This window comes from Crotalus tigris, unplaced genomic scaffold, assembly GCF_016545835.1.
Source record: "Crotalus tigris isolate CLP2741 ecotype Arizona unplaced genomic scaffold, ASM1654583v1 scf7180000019021.11574027:1482141, whole genome shotgun sequence".
NCBI classification, from domain to species: Eukaryota; Metazoa; Chordata; class Lepidosauria; order Squamata; family Viperidae; genus Crotalus; species Crotalus tigris.
This window is the reverse complement of record NW_024097333.1, coordinates 967,110-987,415: the sequence shown is the minus strand read 5'-3', so window position 1 is coordinate 987,415 and position 20,306 is coordinate 967,110. Positions and strand designations below refer to the sequence as shown.

At 47.7% G+C, this 20,306-nt stretch overlaps 1 protein-coding gene across 1 annotated transcript in view; it reads right to left on the bottom strand.

Moving 5' to 3' along the window:
* AHNAK (AHNAK nucleoprotein) overlaps positions 1-19,965 on the bottom strand; it is a 77,756-nt gene extending 57,791 nt beyond the window's left edge. Inside the window, 1 exon segment of the mRNA XM_039358537.1 lies at positions 19,791-19,965. The gene's annotated coding sequence lies outside the window, so the exon portion shown is untranslated.
* Positions 19,966-20,306: the final 341 nt, after the last annotated feature.

The following is a 20,306-nucleotide window of genomic DNA, read 5'->3' as shown; positions in this document are numbered from 1 at the left end:
CCAACTGGGTGACTTTAGGCCAATCACTCTCTTTCAGCCCAATCCACCTCGCAGGGCTGTTGTGAGAAAAACAGGAGGAGGAAAGTGGGTGGGATATGTTCGCTGCCTTGAGTTATTTATCAAAATAAGCACGGCGGGATGCAAATAAATAAAAACTGTACGCCAACAAAGGCATTTTCTGCTGGAAATTTCAAATTTGGGTGACCATTTAATCCGATGCAACAGCATATCCCAGTTTACAACTCCAAAGAGTATGGATTTTTCTCTTTTTTCTGCCAACAGGAACTCTGCCATTAGAGCTTGCCTTGTCCTTGCAACCTTATATTTACAACCCGTGGGATCTGCTCACTTTGGACGCCCTGCAGGAAAATGAAAAAAAAAAAAAAAGATTCCCACCCAGATTGCATCTGGGTTTTAGGCCTGCTGTCGTCGGTTTCAGCCGGTGACGTGAGTGGAAGGGAATGTCGGCATTTATGGCATTGGGTGGGTTTTCAAAAGGGGTGGCGCAATGCAGGGAGGGGTTAAGAGATGGTGAAATTTAGAAGAATTCTCAGGAACATGGGACAGCTGGATTTGAGCTTGGTGAACCGATCCACACAATGTGCTAAATCAGGGTTTTTCAAACTTCACCCCTTTATTATGGAGAGCACTTCAGCTCCCAGAATTCCCCAGCCAGCACATGACCCTGGGAGACACTGCAACTGTCATAAATAGGATTCAGTTGCCAAGCATCTGAAATTTGATCCCTTGGCCATGGGAATGCTGCAATGGTCGTAAATGTGAAAAACAGTCGTAAACTGCTTTTTTTCCAGGGCCATTGTAACTTTGAACCATCACTAAATGAACTGTTGTAAGTCAAGGACTACCTGTATACATCTAAGTAGCTAAATAGAAATAGCAATATGAGCTGTGGTGGCACAGTGGTTAGAATGTGGTATTGCAGGCTAAACTCTGCCAGCTGCCAGCAGTTTGATCCTGACTGGCTCAAAGTTGACTCAGCCTTCTGTCCTTTCAAGATCCGTAAAATGAGGACCCAGACTGCTGGGAGCAATAGGCTGACTCTGTAAACTGCTTAGAGAGGGTTGTAAAACACTGTGAAGTAGTATATAAGTCTAAGTGCTATTGCTATCTTCCTTCCTTCCTTCCTTCCTTCCTTCCTTCCTTCCTTCCTTCCTTCCTTTCCTTCCCTCCCTCCCTCCCTCCTTCCTAGTGGTTAGAATGCAGCACTGCAGGCAAACTCTGCCCACTGCTAGGAGTTTGATCCTGACCAGCTCAGGGTTGACACCGCCTTCCGAGGTGGGTAAAATGAGGACCCAGATTGTTGGGGGAATATGCTGACTCTGTAAACCGCTTGGAGAGGGCTGAAAAAGACCGTGAAGCAGTATATAAGTCTAAGGGCTATCGCTATTGCTGCTGTCGCATGTGTGAATCTGTTCCCAAGCTGCCAATCCCCCTCCACGGGTGCCATTAGTGCCAACGATGCACTTAGGACACTGAACTGAAACACATCGCATTTGCCCTGCACTAGGACAGGATTTTGTCTTGGCATCCAATTTTTTTTTTGGTTCGTAGAGAAGAAACTGCTTCCGTGAAGATTTCTGGTCAAAAGAGAAATATTTTAGCCAGCCAGCTCCACCTTCCAGCTCTGGGCTGCTAAACCAGCTGAGGAAGATTCCTATCCAGTCCAGGAAGACAAGATTGTGAGTCTTCAACCCAGCTGATATTGCCAGCTCTGACTGGCAGATGTGCACCATCTTTCCCATCGCCTGATTATCCGACATCAGTTATGCTAGGAACCCAGTGCAAGCCACAAATCAATCTAATAAGCTGAGCCTCTCAGCTTCTTCCCCCAAATGCAGGTAGTCCTCGACTCAGGACCACAACTGAGCCCCAAATTTCCCTTGTTAAGCAAAGCTCAGTGAGTTTTGCTCCATTTTACGACCATTCTTGCCAGTTGTTAAGTGAGTCGCTGCAGCTGTTAAGTTAGTAACATGGTTGTTAAATGAATTGGCTTCCCATTGACTTGGCTTGGAATCATAGGGTTAGAAGTGCTTAATAATAATAATAATAATAATAATAATAATAAAGTTGGAAGGGATCTTGGAGGTCATCTAGTCCAACCCTCTGCTCAGGCATTTTCAGACAAATGGCTGTCCAATCTCTTCTTAAAAACTTCCAGTGTTGGAGAATTCACCGCTTCTGGAGGCAGGTTGTTCCACTGGTTAATTGTTCTCACTGTCAGGAAGTTTCTCCTTAGTTCCAGGTTGCTTCTCTCCTTGATTAGTTTCCACCCTTTGCTTCTCGTCCTGCCTTCAGGCGCTTTGGAGAATAGCTTGACTCCCTCTTCTTTGGGGCAGCCCCTGAGATATTGGAAGACTGCTATCATGTCCCCCCTCGTCCTTCTCTTCATTAAACTAGACATACCCAATTCCAGTAACCGTTCCTTATATGCTTTAGCCTCCAGTCCCCTGATCATCTTTGTTGCTCTTCTCTGCACTTTTTCCAGCATCTCAACATCTTTTTTACATTGTGGTGACCAAAACTGGATGCAGTATTCCAAGTGTGGCCTTACCAAGGCATTGTAAAGTGGTATTAATACTTCACGTGATCTTGATTCTATCCCTCTGTTAATGCAGCCTAGCGCTGTGTTGGCTTTTTTGACAACTGCAGCACGCTGCTGGCTCATATTTAGGTGATTGTCCACTAGGACTCCACGATCCCTCTTACAGTTGCTACTATTGAGCAAGGTACCCCCTAGACTATACCTGTGCGTTTGTTTTTTCTTGCCTAAATGTAGAACCTTACTTTTTTCACCACTGAATTTCATTTTGTTAGATAGCGCCCAGTGTTCAAGTCTGTCCAGATCCTCCTGTATCTTAAGCCTGTCTTCTGGAGTGTTGGCTATTCCTGCCAGCTTGGTGTCGTCTGCAAATTTGATGAGTTCTCCATCTATCCCCTCGTCCAGATCGTTGATGAAGATGTTGAAGAGCACTGGGCCTAGAGCAGAGCCCTGGGGCACCCCACTACACACTTCCCTCCATGTAGATGCGGTTCCATTGAGGACCACACGCTGAGTACGGCCGGTCAGCCAGCTACGAATCCATCTGGTGGTGATGCTGTCTAACCCACATTTTTCTACCTATCTATCTTTATTCCAAGCTCCTGTCATTCCTGGTCAAATCTACACTGTGGTTTTTAGCCTTACAAAATCCAGAAAAATAGAGTTGGGAGGGATCTTGGAGGTCATCTAGTCCAACCCCCTGCTCAAGGCAGGAGTCCTTATACTAACCCAGTCAAACGAATTGTCCAGTCTACTTTTGAAAATCTTTAGTGATGGAGCACTCACAAGAGATTTTAAGAGAAATTTAAGTTTATTCTCCTATTGCCCTCTTTAGATAATGTATTTAACTGGGTCAGCCCAAAGCTGCATTTATTCAACACTCAAGGATGGGCTGGTTTTGACCTGGTTTGTTTGCTGTGGCTTGGTCGCCCAGCCCCCTGGTTAGATTATGTATTCCAATGTCCTGCGCAAATCAACCATGTAGGAACGGGCATGGCTATTAGCTGAAGCTGACAACGCAGAATTCGACGAGATTATAGTCTTTACGGACGGCAGTTTCGCTGAAATGTCTGATTATGTCTTGTTTCTGTGTTTTGTGCTGTGAGCCATCCATTCATAAGGCTGAGATGGGCAGTTATATAAATTCCATCTGTCCATCTGTCCATGAGTGGTACGCGCTGGACTACCACATTTTTTTTTTACAAAATGCAAGGTTTGTGTGTACAAAACTGTATTTCCAAAATACAGTTTCACTAACATTTCCCCAAACTATCACCCATTTCTTTGTACAATCTACAAGCAGTTGTGCATTCCTGTAAAACAGTGGTTCTCAACCTGTGGATCGGGACCCCATTTGGGGTCGAACGACCATTTCACGGGGGTCGCCAAACAAGGCTGTCCGCCATTTTTTCCCCCTTTTCTTTGGCCACGCCCCTGGTACCCAGTGATGTATAAGTGGTTGGGGGTCACCACAACATGGGGAACTGTATTATGGGGTCGGTGGCATTAGAAAGGTTGAAAACCACTGCTTTAAAAAAACAAAAACAAAAACATAATAATATAGGAGAAATGGATGGCATAAACATTTAATAAATCAATAAAATAGTCAGCTCATCTCCGTTCACAAGGGCGTCTTCAGGGAGTGACACTCTCTCATCTCTCCCACCGCACTCCCAGCAAAATGTCTGCAAAATATCTGGCCATCTACCACGCAATTAATCCTCAAAAGGGCCTGTGCTTCTATCACTGCAGGAGTTAAAGAAAACATGAGCCCTCTTCAAAGTAGAGAGTGGAGAGAAGCCAGTCTAAGGCGGTGCTTCCCAGTCTGTTTTTCCCTTCCTTATCCAAAACAGTTCATCACACTTATCTAATTGTGAGGACTGGTCATAAATCTCTTCCTTCAGTACTATTGTAACTTCAAAAGGCCACTGAACAAACAGCTCTAATCTGTATTATGAAAAGAATATCACTGCATGATCTTGGTTTCGTTTCAACAAATTACCATTGACAATTTCATTTGTTTGGATACTTTGGGAGATGTTTGAATATATTTTACTGTCGGTGGCAATCCTTAAGTCAATTTAAATGTCCCTGTGGTGACAGGTCAGGGGTTCAGGTGCCGGTACCCAAAGAAAAGGCACTTTTACACAAGGTTGGGTAATTTACTCAGTTTGGGAAGCTCTGGTGTAAGGGGTTGTAACACCAACAACGGTCTCTGGATCACACAAAGCAAATTCTTCTGCTCTGAAACGCCCAAAAGTACAGGCAGTCCTTCGACTTACAACAGTTCGTTTAGTGACCGAAGTTACAACGGCACTGAAAAAGGAGACGTGATCATTGTTCACATTTATGACCGTTGTAGCATCCCCGTGGTCACGTGACTTCCATTCAGATGCTTGACCGCTGGTTCACCTTTATGACAAAAACCAGGTTCACTTAAACAACCGTGTTCCTAATTTAACAACTGCAGCGATTCACCTAACAACTGCGGCAAGAAAAGTTGTGAAATGGGGCAAAACTCACTTAACAAATTTCTCACTTAGCAACATAAATTCTAGGCCAGGGGTTCTCAACCTTGGCAACTTTATGACTTGTGGACTTCAACTCCCAGAATTCCTCAGCCAGCAAAGTCTTAAAGTTGCCAAGGTTGAGAACCCCTGTTCTAGGCTCAATTGTGGTTGTACGTTGAGGACTACCTGCATAGAACTGGTTGGTTTCGACAGAGAATGGCCGCCAAAGCCCTGTGTGGGAAGTGTTGGGATTTTCTCTTGCCTGCCTTGACAGGCTCCTTCGAGAGGATTTACAGCCAGAAATTCTGGAACCACTACTGAGGTTGCAACATGGAGGGTAACGCACAGCACGGAGGAACTGCCATCCTTGGGCGGTCTCCCAACAGACCACAATTTCGACTCCAGATTCCCAGGAGTGAATCCAACCCACATGTAGGGCAGATTCAGAAAGGGTACCTTAATTACCAAGCCAAAGTCCCACTTCTGCAAAGGCTGGAAGACACCATGCCCATGATCCCACCACGGCGAAACCTTGCCTCATTTCTATTATTTTTGCCTTATTTTATTTTCTATTTAACCAATTCCATTTTATTTATTTTTTAATTCCATTCAAATATGTCCAGTCCTTGGAGACAACCTGGACCATGAGTTTCCTTGGCGAGGTTTTCCAGAAGTGGTTTGAATAGGATAGAGCTGGAAGGGACCTTAGAGGTCTTCTAGTCCAGCCCCCCGCTCAAGCAGGAGAACCTATACCAGCTCAGACAAGTAACTGTCCAGCCTCTTAAAAACCTCCAGTGATGGAACACCCACGATTTCTGGAGGCAAGCTGCTCCTTCTTAGACAGAGAAAGTGGCTGGCCCAGGGTCACCCAATCAGGGTCAGGCAGTCACCCTAAGGCAGGACTAGAACTCAGGACCTCCCCATTTCTGGGCTTTACCACAACACCAATGTGGTTCTCCCATTTATTCTAGAACAGTGGTTCTCAACCTTTTTAATGCCGCGACCCCCAACCGGTCGTAAGTCGAGGACTACTCAACCGGTCGTAAGTCGAGGACTACTCAACTGGTGCAGCACCGTTTGAAGACTGGGACTTTTGGCGGGCTCAGCAGGGCAGAGACAGCCTGGACAATTCCTATTGGCTTTGGAAAGCCAATAGAATTAGACTCTATTCAAGAGAGTCTATTCTATTGGCTCTCAAAAGCCAATAGAATAAAAGGGAGGAGCACAGCTAAGGAAAAGGGGGGAAAAATGGCGGACTGCGTTGTTTGGCGACCCCCGTGAAATGGTCGTTCGACCCCAAATGGGGTCCCGACCCACAGGTGGAGAACCGCTGTGCTAGGAGGTGAGCCAGGTCATAGCCATGGGGTTCTGACCTGCCCTTCCTGCCCCCATGAAAATAGAAGGCCATTGGGGTTGCGCCACCTGAAGATCCTCTCTCCGTCTCTTGCACGTGAACACATGTACACACCCAGCTTTGCACGCTGCTTGCCACACCAAAGGGGAAAATCTCATTTCAGAAGAATCAACTGGAGCATCCTGGGAGCAATTCACCCACCTCAGGCTTTGCTCTTCTCTCCTGGTGTTAGTATAGTGCTCAGTGCCTCCTGAGTGCAGGTGCGCGCACGCGCGCACACACGCACACACATCAGGTCTTTGCAAGCCTCCAGGCAGACCTATCCCGCTGTCTTTGTTGCAAAAACCTGCCCTGGCTTGTTGCTGGCTGTGAGGGTGGCAATTTTCTTTGCAATGGGAACAAGAATTCGAATCCATGCACGTCTCTCTTCCTTCACACCCACTGAAGGAGGGTGTGGGCTGATCGGGCTGATAAGAGGCTCAGCTGGTTCTCCCCCCACCTCCGCGCCAGGGCTATGCAATTGGGGTCCTAGCACCCCCCAAAAGCATTTCACCTGATCTTGTCCCATCCAATTCTCACTCTCTGCCCCCCCCCATGCATCCCGTCTTCCCCCCCCCCCCGCACCATCCAGTGGGTCTTCCCACCTTTGCAAACGTTTTTCCAAGCTCCTTCCCTTCCCCCTCCTCCAGATTCTGCTGGAGGCATCTTCTCTTGAGCCTCCATATTTGGGCAAAAATCTTTCCCAAAGAAAGCTTGCCAGATCTGAATGGTTTCTGGTAAGGAAGAGCACTGAAGCACAACTTGAAAGGTGGGAAAGGAAAGGAAAGGAAAGGAAAGGAAAGGAAAGGAAAGGAAAGAAGAAGGGAAGGGAAGGGAAGGGAAGGGAAGGGAAGGGAAGAAGAAGGGAAGGAAAGTTAAGGAAAGGAAAGGAAAGAAGAAGGGAAGGAAAGGAAAGGAAAGGAAAAGGGGGGGGAAAGAAAAAGAAGATAGGTAGGCAGGCAGGAAGAAAAGGAAGAGGGAAGGAAAGAGAAAAAAAAGAAAAGAAAAAAGATAAGTAGGTAGGTAGGCAGGCAGAGAGCGAGGAAGACAAACACCCAAAGGAAAACAGATTTAAAAGAGTCTTCTTACAAAAAAAGAAAGAAAAACAGGCCCATTAAAAAAAACTCTGATGCCAGAGAGAGGGCTGGCATTGGCCTTGTTTTCAGCTTGGCACCTGTAGGTCAGCCCTGCAAGGTAGACCACATCAGGAAATGGAGCCTCCCAAGAACTACTATTTTATAGTTAAAGGGTATAATATCTGAATCTTGAAAGTCTGATAGAGATTCTCCATCATTTTTGTTAATGGAAGAGAATCAAAGAGGGTGGCCACTCCACTTCCTCACTCCCCCCCCCAAGAGGTTTGATCCCCTAATTGCTGCTAAATTCCTTCCATGAGGCTGTTTCCATATTTCTCTCACACTATAGGAAAAAAAAAAATTATGACAGCCAAACGGTGCCTCCAGGATCGGAGGCAGTCTATCTCAAACGGCAACGGTCATCTGCGTTGCTTGTCACGTGGTTTAGAGGTGGTGCAACTCCGTGTGCTTCATGGTCCAATGCGCTGTGCAATCCAGAGCACGGTAAAATTCAGTTAGCGAGCAAAATCTCAAGTTGCCCAAAAGATTGCGCCTTTTTCTTCTCCTATCAGGAAAAAGCTTAGTGCTGTTTCTGAGTTCTCTTCAGATCTCAGTGCCGTTAGATTCAGCCCATCTCTGCAGGGCACTAGAAAAAAATAACATTTAAAAATGAATTTGCCATCTGTTGTCACTAGTTCACGTGCTAAACCCGCCACGGGCAGCCCCACATGACGTGCACTGCAGCAGCAGTCAAGCTAGCAATATTCCAATCGTGTCAGAGGCAAGTTGCGCCCTTCTCCCCTTATAGTCCAACTGATAAAGCTCCCAAGCACATTTGCAACGCACCCAGAGTGCACTTCCTGCCCCTGGGGCAAAAAAGGGTGGGGGAGGGTTCCCACGTTTCGTAAGCAAAGCCCTGACAAGTTTGTGAAATCTGCAAGAAGACAAGACGAACAAGACAAGGAAATGCTAGAAGGGGAGGCTGGGCTGGCTGGGGAATTCTGGGAGTGAAAATTCACACGTCTTTGTGGTCAAGAAGCATCTGGCCTAAAGGCAAGTGAAGAATTCAACCGAGTTTTTCCAGTCTTTGATCAAAGTGAGCACGGAATTCATCATAACAACAAATTACGATCGTGAATCTTCTGCAACTTTTCTTTTATTTCTGTGTTTCTTTCTTTCCCTTTCTCTCTTTCTTTCCTTCCTCCCTTTCCTTTCTCCTTTCCTTTCTTTTTTGTCTCTTTCTCGCCTTCCTTCCCTCCTTCTCTCCCTCCCTCTTATTTCCTTTTTCCTTCCTTCTTTCTTTTTCTTCTTTCTATTCTTTCCTTTCTCTATTTCTTTCTTTCCTTTTCTCTTTCTTGCTTTCCTTCCTTCCCTCTTTTTCTCTTTCTTTTCCTTCTCTTTCCATTCCTTCTCTTTTTCCTTCTTTCCATCCCTTCCTTTCTTCTTTCTTTTTCTTTCTTTCTTTCTTTCTTTCTTTTCTTCCTTCTTTTTATCCTTTTCTTCTGTCTTTCTTTTTCTTTTTTCTCTTTCTCTTTTTCTCTTTCTTTCTTTCTCTTTTCTTCTTTCTTTTCTTCTTTGTATCCTTTCTTTCTATCCTTTCTTTCTATCTATCTATCCTTTCTTTCTATCCTTTCTTTCTAACTATCTATCCTTTCTTTCTATCTATCTATCCTTTCTTTCTTTCTTCCTTTCTTCCTTTCTTTCTTTCTTTCTTTCTACTAAGGCCTACAAACCGATCTGCTACGTGATATCCAAGACAGGAGATTTTCCAGAAATTGATCAGATGCCCCCCATTTCTGCCTTTGATATCCTAAAACAGAGGAAGAATAACTTTCTCCAGCTAACATACAGAGAAAGAGCCTGTTTAAGGTCCAAACAAAGCGATTTGCATTCAACGTTCCAAAGGGTTCTTGTTTTACTGGAATGATCGCAGTCCAAATTTTAAAGGACCAATGACCACAGAAGAAGCAAGTATTTGGGTTTTTTTTTTAATCCTGATTACATCTGAATCTTCAGCAACAGCAAGGCCTGGGAGATTCTCATTCTAGCTACAGATATATTTTTGGGAGGGGGGAATCATGCAAAGCCAGCAAACAGCTTGAACAGGAATGTTGCAACCTTTAAAACATGCTAGCTGGGGCGTTCTGGGCGTTGAAGTCCACCCATCTTCAACAGCACCCCTTCCAAGCAGACGTTCCTCTCCTAATAAATATATACAGTACGACACCTCCAGCTTCCTGCATTCCACTCCATGCCCTTCTCTGAGAAACTTCAGGAACCTGTATATTTTTGCACACCACTGGGCGGGGGGGGGGGGGCAGGCGGAACTGGTTCAGCTGGTTACGGGGCAGGACATGAAAATTATGCACACTGAGGATGGGGTGGTGATAGGGAATCTTATCTTCGTCAAAAATGTTTGCAAGCCTGAGATTTAGCTAGGCATTTCACTCAAAGAGTTCCAAATCTACAATAGGAACCATGAGGACCAGGAACTTGCCAAGAGAAAAAGAAAGACTGAAACCAGATTTCTTTTTTTTTTCCTTTGCTGGTAGAGTCATGTTGTTCTTGGTGGTGTATTTATATACAATATACTCAGGATCTAACAGGAATTTCAAAGGTAAGCTTAGGTCTGGGCTGTACCATTTCAGATTTGGGCGGCAGGGTTTTATTGGCTGGCACAAATGCTTCTCGTGGTCCGAATAGGCACCAAATCAGTTTTATCAGCTGAGTTTCATAGAGTTTCTTCCTTTGTTCGCTCATTGCTCCATCCTTACTGTCCTCTTATACTTCAGGAACGGCCTGTAAAGATAGTCCTCATCTTACAAGTATTTGTTTAGTGACCAGTCCTCAAACTTATAACCAATGCAAGGATCGCCGCAGTCACACGATCAAAAGGAACAACCCAGAGACCCTGAGAGAGACGGGTGGTTAAGAAGTATGAAATCTAAACACTCAAACATGCAAACAAATAAGCCAACTTGAATTGACCACGATTGCAGTGTCCCGCGGTCACATGACCTTCATTTGTAATCTTCCCAGGGGGCTTCGGACCAGTGAAGTCAATGGGGAAGCTGGATTTGCTTAACGACCGTGACAAAAAAAGTCATAAAAGAGGCAGAATTCACTTAGCAACTGCATCCTTACTGACGGGAGCTGTAGTCGTAAGTTTGAGGACTGCCTAAATTTAAATGACCCTGCCTTGGTTGTCCTAAATGGTAGACCACAAACTGGGTGGTCTACCAAACTGAGCAATTTAAAAAACTAGCAAAACCATCATGGTGCGAAGGAAACCCCCGTTTGTGTCCATAAAGTTCAAAGAATCAGCTCACCCTCAAATAACTATTGAACTGAACTGCCAACCCGGTGTTGAATTTTGGACTAGTCCTCAGATTACAACACTTTGTTTAATGACCGTTCAAAGTCACAAGGTTGCTGAAAAAGGTGAGTTGTGATTGTTTTTTCCCATGACGGTTGCAGCATCCCCACGGTGAACGTGATCGCAATGCGGGCACTTGGCAACTCTTGGCGGTAATGGAGGTTGGAGAAGCAAAAAACTTTTACTAAGAGCCGCAGTGGTGCAGTGGTCAGAATGCGGTATTGCAAGCTGACTCTGCCCACTGCCAGCAGTTCGATCCTGACCGGCTCCAGACTGACTCAGCTGTCCATCCTTCCGAGGTCGGTAAAATGAGGACTCAGACTGTTGGGGGGAGGGAGCCAAGATGCTGACTCTGTAAACCGCTTAGAGATTGAATTTCAAAGCTTAATGCCAAGAAAGGTGCTTTTCTCTCTCTTTTTTCCCATCTTTGCTATGCCCATTAAAAAAAAAGAGAGAGGAGGAGGAAGAAGAATGGGGCAGGCAATAGTTCTTTTTACACACCTTGCGTCAATTTGTAAAGCTTGCGGAAATACCACAAGAGGATAGCTTCCTTTCTAAGAAGAAAAAAAGACTCTAGTGCGAGTGTAAACACACCATTTTGAAAAGTGCAACAATAGATCAGCCGGTTCAGAATCCATTCACCCTGAGATTCTTCTTCTTTGTGTTTTTTGTTTCCGTCAAGTTCCTCGTCCTCATGGTTGCAGGAAGACCCGTGTGAAGCCACAAGAATGCAAATATATCCTTTTCAGTGAGCTTAGAATAGGGTGCTGAGTAAGAGTCTTCATCTCCAGGAGGGGCCTGGGTGGCATTTAGTCAAAGCTACTAGTAGGAAAATCTGAATATAGGTAGTTCTCAAACGTACTAAGAGAATTCATTTGTTTAGTGATCAAACTTACAAAGACACTGGAAAAAAAGCAACTTATGACTGTATTTCACACTTAGGACCGTTGCAGCATCCCCGTGGTCACGTGATCAAAATTCAGACGCTTGGCAACTGACTTGTACTTATGATGGTTGCCAAATCCTGGTGTCCCATGATCCCCTTTTGCGACCTTCTGACAAAATCAACAGGGGGGAATCTGGATTCACTTAACAACTGTATTGCTAACTTAACAACCTCAGTGATTCACTTAACAACTGTGGCAAGAAAGGGCGTAAAGTGGGGCAAAACTCGCTTGACAATCGCCTTGCTTAGCAACATAAATTTTGGGCTCCACTGTGGTCGTAAGTCAAGGATGAGCAGAAATTTCTTTTATTTATTTTTTTCAATGCAACAAAATGTGTCACTCTTGCAAATCCCCAAACGGGACACGAACACACTTCTGGATGTCATGTAAACAAGGACACCAACACCATTACTAATATTACCACTACTCCTGCTGCTACTACTATTATTATCCTTATTTTAAAAAAAAAACTGGCAGCTTTTCTGCAAAGCAACATCTACAAAAATCTTGGACGAGGATCCTGGAAAGCAACAATTTTTGCAGCGTTTTCGGAATCCGCTCTCGGCCTCCCGCACGTGGGGCAACCTCGTGCCTCGCAAAGCCCCCCCTCCCCACCCTGCGTTGGAAGGACGGACAACCACGGATATATCAAAGCTTTTGAGCATTTTCTGCCACCCAGATTCAGACCTGGGGGGCTCTAACCACTGAACCCCAGTACTTTTTTTTTTTTTAAAGAGGGGAAACCAGAGGCCAAAGGCATTTGGCGTAAGGTGGGCCCGCTAGAGGGAAATAATTTTATTTTTGAAAAAGGATGCCGGCGGACAGAGCCTCGTTTGACCGCAAACTAATGTAACCCCCCTTGCCTTCTTTTTCGGAACGAACCGTCATAGTAGAAAAGGACCAACAGCTGAGAGGCAAATTAGCCCAGCGTATTTTGGTAGAGCCCCGTGAAAAGGACAGAAGCAGAAAGTTACTTAGGTTAAAAAACAACAACTCCTCCAAATCTCTGCAGTTTTTGCAAGCTGGGAAGTGGGAGCAAATGCAAAGAGCTCCCCCCCCCCCTTTGTAGCACAAGGACCAGTGTGGAAGAAAAATAAAAATAAAACATTCCATCCAATTGCCTAAGTAAAACAAAACAAGCATCTGCATGCAAAAAAATAAGAATGCATGGGGGGGGAAGGGGGGAGAAAAAATGGATACCAAACGTCCTTGACTTACGACCACAATGGAGCCCATTTTAGGACTTCTCTTTGTTAAGTGAATTGCTGCAGTTGTTAGGTTAGTAACCCAGATGTTAAGTGAACCCGCTTCCCCATTGACTTTGCTTGTCAGAAGGTCACAGAAGGGGATCACATGACCCCCCCCCGGACATTATGCAACCGTCATAAATATGAATCATTGCCAAGCATCTGAATTTTGATCGCATGATCATGGAGGATGCTGCAATGGTTGTAAATGTGAAGATCAGCCACATCACTTTTTCAGTGCTGTTGTAACTTTGAACGGTCACTAAACAAATAGTTGTAAATTGAAGATCACCTGTACAGAGGAGAAAAAAAATGGGCCCTAAAAACTTGCAAGAAACAACTCTGAGACGGGACTTTATCTAGCCCCCCAGAGGTGCTCATTTGTGATATGGGTGGCTCATAAATTTAATAAATAAAATTAAGCACAAGAACAATGGAATCAGAATAAGAGCTGGAAGAGACCTTGGAGGTCTTCTAGTCCAACCCCCTCTCAAGAATAGAATAGAATAGAATAGAATAGAGAATGGGAGAGAATAGAATAGAATAGAATAGAATAGAATAGAATAGAATAGAATAGAATAGAATAGAATAGAATAGAATAGAATAGAATAGAATAGAGAATGGGAGAATGAAATGGAATTAGAATAGAATAGAATAGAATAGAATAGAGAATGGGAGAATGAAATGGAATTAGAATAGAATAGAATAGAATAGAATAGAATAGAATAGAATAGAATAGAATAGAATAGAATAGAATAGAATAGAATAGAATAGAGAATGGGAGAGAATGGAATAGAATAGAATAGAATTCTTAATTGATTAGTCTTGCAACCTTATCAATAAGCTAAAAATAAAAATAAAATACATAATCTGGTTCCAGGATAAAATGGTAATGCAGAATAGCTATGGAAAGAAATGTAGTGATACTAGATATGTGATAATACCCAATCAGGTAAGTGAGTCTTCCTTGCAGGATACCCTAATTAGTTCAGTTCTTATCTCAGCTGTCTTAATTAAAAGCTCAGCAGTTCTATTTACAATACATATAGAACAATAATGAGGAATGCACAAAAATGAGAGAAGCAGCGGGATTTTATCTAGCCCCCCCCCAGAGGTGCTCAATTGTGATATGGGTGGTTCATAAATTTAATAAATAAAAATGAATAAATAAATTGGTGCAAAGGACCCCCTTTTTTTGGCTCTTCTGACACCAGTCCCTTCCAAAGGCTCAGCGTAGCAGGTTTGGAACTGAGGTTTTGGAGGCAAAAATCATCTTAAAAGCCCCGTGCGCAGAAAAGCAGTCCATTAAGGTTGCTGTTTCACGTTTTCCTCCCATGTGCTAGAATTCTGCCTGCGGTGGCTGAAATGGAGGGCGATGCAAAGCCAAGGGCTGAAGCCTGCACATCAGAGGACCCACCGAAGCTTAAAAATCCTCCAGCTTCTGTCCTCTCCTTTGGGCCAAAACTTGCTGTTCCAGCCTTCTGGCGCCAACCGTGAATGTCATCATTTTGGAACAAAAGAAGACGCTTCATCCCTTCTCTCTCTCAGACAGAGCAAGGGGCACTGGAATAGGCTGGAGGCGTCGGCCCGCCCGTCCCCATCCAGGCCTTGTTTCATGGGCAGCCATTCCGACCGAGTGGAAAGCCGAAAACCTGGCAACCTCCGTGCCAGCCAGCCAGCCCAGAAAAGCAAAATGCAAGACAAGCAGGCAGTGAATTAACGCACGACAGCGGTCAAAACATTCAAACGCGCTTTCGTGGCATCAGGAGGAACGCGGGCAAGGGAGTTGGGGCCCTGGGCCCAGAGAGAACATCAGGCAGGTCCAGGCCAGCGGTGGGAAACGGGCTGCAGAATGTGGGGGGGGGGGGAAACCAGGCTCTTCCAGTTCTGCCCCAGTTGAAAGAGAATTATTTCTGATTTAGCAGTTTAAAGAAGACGATTGCCCAGATAGCAAATGCAGAAGCAAATGTGCCATTCATGGCCAGGGTTGGAAAATGGAGATGAGCAGAGCAATCTTGTAGGGCAGTGTTTCCCAAACTTGACAATTTTAAGGCATGAGGACTTCAACTCCCAGAATTCCACAGCCAGCAACGCTGGCTGTGGAATTCTGGGAGTTGAAGTCCACATGCCTTAAAATTGTCAAGTTTGGGAAACACTGTTGTAGGGTGTGAAAGATCTGCTCCTCCTAAGAGGAAAGGGGAGGAGAGTGGTGAAGGAAAGAGGAGAGGAAGAAGAGGGAAGTGGGGAAGAGAAGGGAGAAAGAAGGGAGAGAAAGAAGGAATGTGGATACGGTGAAAGGGGAAACGGGCGAGCAACACCAAAAGTCATGTGCATGTATTTATTTCATTTTGTTAAAAGTATCTTGTATGTGAGTGTGGAGGGAATGTATGTTAACATCTGATACGTATTACGGTATATGTACGGGGGGAGAGTTTGGAAAAATAAAAAATTATTAATAATTAAAAAAAAATCTGCTCCTCCTCTTGCTAATCTGGACTCCAGCACCCCTAATCCCCAGCCCACTGCCCTATTGGCCAAAGAGCTGAGGACACCAGATTGAAAAACGCTTCCATTCCTCCTGCTGCTGTTGCTGTACACATTTGGGGCACTGCCGCCCCATTTCAAGAACATCTCATCGGCACAGACCCCATTCTGTAAAAGTCACCCCGCCTTCCTCTGCTCGGAAGAGGTCTTGGCAAGCCCCAGCAGCCCACCCTGCAAGGTAGGCCCAGTCTATTGCAAACTTATCTTACAGTCTTGAAGAGCAGGCAAAAAACCCTGTCTCATCCTGTCCCAGGAGGTAAGCCGCAATTTGGAAAAGGAGAAAAAAGCACTTTTTTTTACACACCGGACAAAACCTTGGTTAGGTTTTCATGACACGCTAATCCAGGCTAAAGTAGTCCTCAACTTAAAACAATTCCTTTAGTAACTTTGAAAATGGCACTGAAAAAAAGTGAGCCAGGACCATTTTTCACACTTACGACCATTGCAGCCTCTCCATGGTCACGTGATCAAAATTCAGACGTTTGGCAATTGACTCGTATTTACGACGGTCGCCGTATCCCGAGGTCAAGTGTTCCCCTTTTGCGACCTTCTGACAAGCAAAACCAATGGGAAAGCCAGATTCACTTAACAACCGGGCTGCTAACTTAACGGCAGTGATTCGCTTAACAACTGTGGTGACAAAGGTCACAAAATGGTGCAAGACTCATGTAATAATTGTCTCGCTTAGCAACAGAAATGTTGGGGTCCATTGTGATTGTAAGTCAAGGACTACCTGTAGCAAATTCCAGGTGTTTTTGGAATCCAGATGGAACAGGATGGGTGAATTTGGTTGTGTGAATTCAGTTTCAAAAGCTTCCATCACGTTGTGTGAATTTGATTGATTTCAGTAATTTTCTCTCTTACGAAACACTCATCCTGGACTTGCAGCTGCCTGGGGTGGCTGAACCCCTCTTCTCTCCCAAACAGGGTCACACAGAACCCATGGATTCCTCAAGTGCTCCATGACCCACTCTGAGAACCAAAGCAAGCTCATCCATTCAGAAGACCGTCACCACGAATCTTCCTCCCGCAGGAGGAAGCCTCCTCACACAACACACTGAGCCCTGTTTCCGATCCCCTTTTGATCCCCAAGCCTCCACCCTAGCAGACTCTAATACAGTGGTTCTCAACCTTTTTAATGCCGTGACCCCCAACCGGTCGTAAGTTGAGGATTACTCAACCGGTCGTAAGTCGAGGACTACTCAACTGGTGCAGCACCGTTTGCAGACTGGGACTTTTGGCGGGCTCAGCAGGGCCGAGACAGCCTGGACCATTCCTATTGGCTTTGGAAAGCCAATAGAATTAGACTCTATTCAAGAGAGTCTATTCTATGGGCTTTCAAAAGCCAATAGAATAAAAGGGAGTAGCACAGCTAAGGAAAAGGGGGGAAAAATGGCGGACTGCGTTGTTTGGTGACCCCCGTGAAATGGTCGTTCAACCCCAAATGGGGTCCCGACCCACAGGTTGAGAACCACTGCTCTAATACATAGGGAAAGCGCATCAAGTGGCAGGGAGTTCCACAGCTTAATTTTGCACCAGATATACTGTAGTATTCTGATACTGACCTCACTGACCATGAGCCTTGACTAGGCTATCCCAGCCCTGCAGATAAAAGATTCTTATTTAGCACCTCAGTTAAAGCAGGGTTTTGTTTTTTTTTCCTGGTTTGGGAGGTTGTGAGAACACAGGCCTCGGATTAAGTGTGCCGCACAAACCCTGCTCTTAAGGCCGACTGCAATTCCCGCCTCTGGAAAAATCTCTCCCCCCTCCCAGATCTGTGTCTCCCCCCCTCCCAAAACCACCTTTGTGATTATCAAAGACCTAGTGGTTCTCCCAGGTCTTCTGAATGGCAGGATTGCAAAGCCGCTTTTTACTATTTCTTAATTTACTTCGGTTTGTTGCAACTCTTCTTTGGAAGAGGTGTTTGGTTTGTTTTTTTTTTTTTTTTTAGCTTTTACCTTGCATCTCCTGCTTCTTTAGCTGCCAGCCCTGGCCTCTAAGTCACATAAATAAAAATAGATAAATGGAAATGAAAACACAGCCAGGGTGTCCCGTGAACTCGGGGAGGGGGGGGGGTTCAACAGGTTATGCAACCCCAGCTTTCCACACACACCCCCACGGGTTTCGTTTCTCTCTCTCTCATTCCTTTTGGCGGTGGCGATTTCGCTCTGCAAATCCCCCCCACACACACACACACGTTGGGCTAAACCCGGGTTTCGGGAGTCGTGTGAATCCGCGCTGCCCGCATTCTGGCTCGCCTTGCTTAGGGATTCCCTCGGCTTCAGCTCCCTCCTCCCTCGATCAGAGCCCCCCCCCCCACCCCTCCAGGCTTCTTTCGGATGGGCTCGGCCTTTCCCCTCCCAGCCCCGCTGGCCTTCGTCAGTCTTTCCAGCCAGCGCATTCCAGAGGGCTGGCGGGGGCCCAAGGGCGGGGAGGGGGGGGCGAGGTGGGGAGGGGGAGCGCTTCCCCGCCCAGAGGGGGCCAGCGCCTGCCCCGCCCGTCCACAGCCACGCCAGTTGCAAAAGCAAAGGAAAGGCGGGGGGGGGGGTGTGAAAAAAAAAAAACTTGGGTAGAAAACAAAAGCGAAGCGGAGTGACTCCGGGCGCTGGCTTAATCCGATTGGGTGGGTGGGTGGTGGGGAGGGAGGGAGGGGAGGGGAGGGCAGCGGGTCGGGTGGGGCTCCAGACCCTCCGCCCCCCCGAAACATCCCTCCGCGCTCTCTCTTGCTGTCCATTCGCCCTTCCAAAGCCAAGTCGGAGCAGAGTCACTCCGGCAAAAAGAGAGGGAGGGGAGGGGGGGGAAGGCTTTGCAAAGGAAAAGGGGGGGGTCCCCAGCCCCTTCAAGCCCCCCTCTCCCAAATTGGCCTCCTTTGCCTCGGGCTCTTCGGCACAGCTGCCAACCTGCAGCCGTCCTCGTTCCGCAACTCCAGGGCGAAGGCTAAACCGGAGCCGCGCCCTGTCCCGAAACTGCAGGCGCGGAAAAAAGAGCGCCAGTCCCGGGAGAGGAGAGGGGAAGGGGGGGTCCCCGCCAAAAACAAGCTTCGGGGAACCCCCACGGGTCTCCTCTCTCTCTTCGCCCACCTCCCCGTCTCCTCGGGAATCCCAAGGCGCGCGCGAGAAAACCCTCCTCCCGAACCGGAGTCACTCCGGATTAAGCCAACGCCTTGCTCGCCCGGCCAGCCACATCAGCTCCGGGCCTACGCGTGCCTGCCAGCCCCGAGTCGTTCGGGGAGCCCAACTTTCAGCGGACGGGTCCCCCCCCCTCCATCCCCTTGCATGGGAGGGGGGGAGGCTTGGCGGGCCATTCCGCCTGCTTTCTAAACCCAGGTCGGGGGTGGGTGGGTGGAAAAAGTCCCTTTCCAGCTCCAAATTCAACACCCAGGGCTGGCGGGGGGGGGGACGGGCAGCATCTATGGAAAAGGAGGGACGCGAGAGCACCCCCTCCCCTTCTGGCCAGTCCGAAATCTGTGCGAAAACGGGACCCCCCCCCGCAAGTCTTTTGCCCGAAGCCGCTTCCAGCGCCCCTCCCGCCCCAGGGCCAAACTTTCCCCCCCCAGCTCCAGGCGGGGAACGCGGCGGGGAGGCTCGGCGAACCGTCCGGACCCTTCGGGGGCGGCCAGGCGGGAGAAGTGGGGGGGGGGCTCCCCTTCCCTGCGTAAGGCGCGACTTATTGGGGGGGGGTCTCGACTCCGTTCGGGGGTTCAAGTGGGCGCCCGCCTGGTATCTGCAGCCTCGTGCGACTTTGGGGGGGGGGTCAGCTGGCCCCAGGACCCCCACGCCCCCCCCACAGCCGCGTGCGACTTTGGGGGGGTCAGCTGGCCCCAGGACCCCCCCACGCCCCCCCACAGCCGCGTGCGACTTGGGGGGGGTCAGCTGGCCCCAGGACCCCCCACGCCCCCTCCACAGCCGCGTGCGACTTTGGGGGGGGTCAGCTGGCCCCAGGACCCCCCCACGCCCCCCCGCACAGCCGCGTGCGACTTTGGGGGGGGTCAGCTGGCCCCAGGACCCCCCCACGCCCCCTCCACAGCCGCGTGCGACTTTGGGGGGGGTCAGCTGGCCCCAGGACCCCCCCCACGCCCCCCCCACTGCCCCGATGAGAGTGGGCTCCGGCCCCCCGCGACGCGCCCGCCGCCCTCACCTGTCGGTCGGTGGCTTTCAGCCTCCCGGCACGGCCATCGCAGGCGCCGTCCCGGCGTAACGCCCCAGACCCCGACCCGGTTCCCTGGATTCCTGGAGGCGGCGACCGAGCCCTGCCAGGCCAGCGGGCTCCCGACGAAGCGAGCGCTGCCGCGGGAGAGAAGCGAGTGGGGCGCTCCCCGCCCAGCTGCGCCTCTTGTAACTCGGCCCGGGATGGGTGTGACTCTGCGCTCGGCTCTCGTCGTCGGGGAAAGGGAGGGGAGGGGAGGGAAAGAGGCGGCGAAAGGGAAGGAAGGAAGGAAGGAGAAAGAAGAGAAGGGAAGGGAAAAGAAAGAGAAGGAAGGAAGGAAGGAAGGAAGGAAGGAAGGAAGGAAGGAAGGAAGGAAGGAAGGAAGGAAAAGCAAAGGGAAAGAAAAAAGAAAGGGAAGAGAAAGAAAAGGAAGGAAGAAAGGAAGGAAGGGAGGAAAGGAAAGAAGGAAGGGAAGGAAAGAAAAAGGAAAGAAAAGAAAAAGCAAAG